General features: G+C 37.9%; 1 protein-coding gene across 1 annotated transcript in view; it reads left to right on the forward strand.

Moving 5' to 3' along the window:
• Positions 1-4,648, forward strand: part of LOC145453942 (doublecortin domain-containing protein 1-like) — a 304,595-nt gene that overhangs the window by 52,950 nt on the left and 246,997 nt on the right. The window lies entirely within an intron of this gene.

The following is a 4,648-nucleotide window of genomic DNA, read 5'->3' on the forward strand; positions in this document are numbered from 1 at the left end:
ATGCATGGGAGAACGGATATCGGACGGTAGTTGGTGACATTAGTTCTATCCCCAGCTTTGTGTACAGCTTTGTGTGCATATATGTCTTATCGCATGGTACAATGTACATACCATAATTTGACGATTATAATATTCCGAATTGTTTTGAGTTGTAACAAAACCTGAATGAAGATCGAAACCGGCTTGTCGATCCACATTTATTAGAGGGTGGTAAAAATAGCCCTCCACTTATTGCGTGACATTTCAAGGGATGCTTTTAAGGGGGCACCGGTGACGATCTTGCTTCTGTGGTTTCTTCTGTTGATTTTTATATAAAAAACCAAAATTTTCCTTCTGATATCAATGGATCCATTTTGCCCCTAAACTAAAGTGTCCCGATGTGCCCAACTCACTTATTCGGAACAAAACCACCAATAACATTTAAAATGGCAATTATGTGCCTAAAGTAGTCTAGAGGGCGACTATAGTAACTGCTCTCATTACTAAGTTGTGTGAACTAATTTTAAGTACAATACACAATACGGCGGCCTACACACCGATAACGCGATCGAAAGGTATACCGATGTAAATTTACACAGGTTACAAAACTGAAGAACTGGTCATTGTCTCACAAAGACGCCGACCCAGGCAAAAACAAGTAGCGTCATGATTACGACTGATATGACACTACTAAATCATCGAAAGGATGTTTATTCTTCACGCGTTTTTTTTAATATTCACGATGTAGGGCTACCACTGTGCCCCTGTATGCATGCCCCAGTGCACCACCATTCCCTACGGTGTATGCGACATCTGACATATGCGTAGGCTATGCGGTAAATTGTCATTTCACAGTATTTCAGCAGACCCTTTGTCTTTAACAATTCATTAAATACATTATACTGATATTTTGTACTTATCGTATTGATACGGATCCCATTCCCGCCCACCCTTAAACATCAGCAGAACACACAAGGACATTCCGGACATCAGAGGTTGGGCTTTCAGCTGATCTTAAGTTTACAAAACTATGATATCCGATCCATTCTTTCACTATTAGGTTAATTAATGACTAATTAACATTAAATACAGAATATTAAATCTTTCAAGTGAGCGGAATGGTATTCTTGTATCAAATTGCTGGAATGGATACAGTTGCTTTCTGAAAGTCTTCAAGGATTGTAATTATCGCAAACAGCCTATTATCATTGCATATTTACGGGTCGCACAATGTGAATTCTTCTTTACGGAAAGCGATAAACACAGGGCTTGTAACCATATCTTTTTTACTGTCCTTCGATTACCCCCTAAGTCGTGAGATTACGATTGTGTTCTTAGACAACAGAACTAATCTTAATGGGACAACCCGCTGATTAGGCTTACTCCCTTGTATCAGAAAGTTATTCCTCCATATGCGTAATCGAATCACTTTAATCTAATACCCTTGACATTCAGTGAAGGCGGAATAAATTATAATCTAGCATAATCTCATATAAAGAAATGTGCCGTGGATCCGTTTCGTATCAAATTATGATGTCGATTTACAACGAAATATAGCCTACATCTGTCAGAATGATGGTGCGTTGCTTTAGAGTGGGATATGTCACAGTTAGCTATTTGCTGCATGTCGAAATTCTGCAGTTACAAGATCAGGACTGTTGATCTTGCTTAGCACAATTATAAGTGCATCAAGACCCAGAACGTTATCTGATTTAGGGCACGGTAACAGTAACAGCTCATCTAGGCCTATATGTATAGTCTCACAGATGCAATAAACTCTGCATGGTGGATGAATGAGGCTAAGAGCGATTCACCGCGAACTCAAATTTATTTTACAACATAAAATTACATACTTTTAATACCATATATAATATCGGTGAGGATATTTACTACCGGTTTTATTCAGAATCCAGATAATTCACATTTAATTTTATTGATTGCAAAGTTTTGTTGTTGAAGCGCTTAATTGCGATTTGATACTTTGTTTTGTTGATCTGTCCGCTATAGGTTTCATTTATTCCGGGCCTCTATACGATTTAAGGTGAATGTTAAGGCATGTTTCCGGTTCACCAGCTGATCGTTGAGGGCACATATACCCAGTGGAATAAATGTATCCTCGCCATATAATTCGGGTGCATTATCCCCATTATTTTCACGTTAGCAGGTGCAGCTAACGAAACAAACCAAACGGCCTTTGAGCCGTGTCAAAGCGGAAGCATATAATAAGTTTTGAAGACTTGATCCGAGTGATCCGTTATCAAAGAAATCCTACCCAGTAATCAGTGTTCTCAAAAGAATTACAAAACAGTATCATACAAAGGTGTCGCGACGACAGTAAGATATTGTAACAATCTGTTAGGTACAAAGTTACTCATGTCTTTTGACTTGTTACAACTAAGTCGATACTGATGTATCCTTTTGTCCCTCAATCCGTTTATGGTGTTAATAAGATGTAGGGTATATTAGTAGCTTCATATGAAATGATACGAGGATAAGGTGCGAGACAGAAGAATTATCATGGAGTTCAGAACTCGTCAAAGCAGTGGTGTCCAAATTACTTTCCGCGGTCTGAGTTAATTTCCTAGGAAGTTCTGAAAATGACCATTCGTCTTTCAAAACCTGACAGTGACATTGGCTGTACACAATAACTAAAAACATCAAAATAGTAAATGTGGTAAATTTTCTGTTTTAGGTATTCTGGCGATTACGAGGGCTAGGGACCTTTGTAGTCAGCAGGTCAGGTCCGTGGTGACTCGCACTTTCGTGTATTTCTATGTATTTGGCACTGTAATCACTACTAAGTTCAAACACCATAAATTACTAAAAATATGTTATTAATATATTATAATTAATATGATATTAACCGGGTTGTTATTATAGATGTCGTGAAAGCACAAAGCAGAAACATTTTCAAAACTCTCTATTGTACAAATGATCGTTCATGTTCTGCGGGTCTCAAATTCGGGCGAATTCTATCAGGAATACCTTCGAATATAACATGATACCTTTTTAGGTAACCTGGAACCATAGTATTTTTCAACAACCGGTTAACTATAGTCAGAAAGTCGGTGTATGTGTTAACAAATATATAGATGGCTCCAAATGACGTGATTAAGTTAGAGAGTTGAAGAACGTACAAGTACATATATTGTATATAATACTGACTATATGCATGTTGGTTATATTCTGTGATCTGGTTTTATATGACCACCCCACGAAGTTGGCTATACTATGGATGACATTTTTGTAACAGATCTGATTGAAAAATATGACATTTGTGATACACAAAATGACATACAATGTGAATCCTACCACTGGTTGTGTTTTGTTGCAAATGCAACAACGCAACACTTTTGCGACACCAATTTTGTTTCGGAACTTTTGTTGTGGTAACACTAACAATGTTTCCTGTGATTTACCGTGCCCCGTTATTCACACTTGAGCATATCTATCATATCCGCTTTCCTGTTGAGGGTGAAAACGTGCCGTATAAGCAAAATATCGCTTGCGGTTACACTGTAATCGTATGTGCCATCAGTCAAGGAAATCCCGTTAGGTATTTTAATATATATGGCCTCAAACGTAGCGGGTTTGGTTTACCAATACTGTGCGTGACCGTAGCCCGTCTCGCCTGACAGTGATGGAGGAGCCATTTTGCTTTGTTTCAGGCGATTACCGCGTGCTAACGCATTTTCTTAAGGAATTACTGACCCCCGCATTATATACAGACTCATTATGATGCATTTTCGATGATTATATTCATTACACTATCCTTATTTTTGGTTAGGGGCATAAGTAATTTCGTAAACGCACCGCCATTTGGTACATCAGTGATATGAAGCGTTACTAATGTTGTTCGTAGCTTGTCTAAACCACAAATCGCAGGAACATCTCCATTGATGTCGCGTGTCGGGCTCGTTAAAAGGGTGGACAGTAAAAACTACAAAGCTTTGGATTAAACAGAAAAGGTTACTTATTACGACGAGCAGCAATAATTTATAAATGGGGCGTAATTTGGGTATAATGTAAACGATAATGAGTTTACGGGTTGCATTTAAAAATTCTTGGAATACATGTCATATATAAAGTTGCCTGCTTCGAAATATTGCAACGCTATCGTCCTGACATCAACTAGAAATATTTCGAGCGCATGCTGTTTTGTTGTTATGCGTTGGTAGACTATTTATGCAGAAAGACATCTTGACATGGTGTATCTGCAAAATAGCGTATCTGTACATACGATCTGCGAGATGTCTAAATCTCAGTGTTGTATGAACATTACCATCGATGCTAAAATCGACATGTCTGTTACGACAATGCTATCTTGAACGACTAAATATTACAGACTGCATAAATCCATCGATTTGCTGCATAAATTCCTAAACAACGACCGCTAATGCGCTAACGACTGATGTACGCTCCTATATGTGGTTGGAATGTTATCAGCACGCAGAGTTTTTATCGTGTATGTTATATAGAGTTGTCAGATTATTATCACGTTGCTGTAATGACAACTATTCATTTACAGTACGCAGATTTCAAGCAATATGTATCAAATTATTTTAATTGATTTTGATAGACTCGGAATATATTGGGTATAGCGATAAGACAGTATCTTCAAATATATATCGTGAAATTGTGCTTTCGACCTTAAACACATTGCTCGACG

This window comes from Botryllus schlosseri, chromosome 13 (assembly GCF_051294905.1).
Source record: "Botryllus schlosseri isolate E-star chromosome 13, Bs_hap1, whole genome shotgun sequence".
Taxonomy (NCBI): domain Eukaryota; kingdom Metazoa; phylum Chordata; class Ascidiacea; order Stolidobranchia; family Styelidae; genus Botryllus; species Botryllus schlosseri.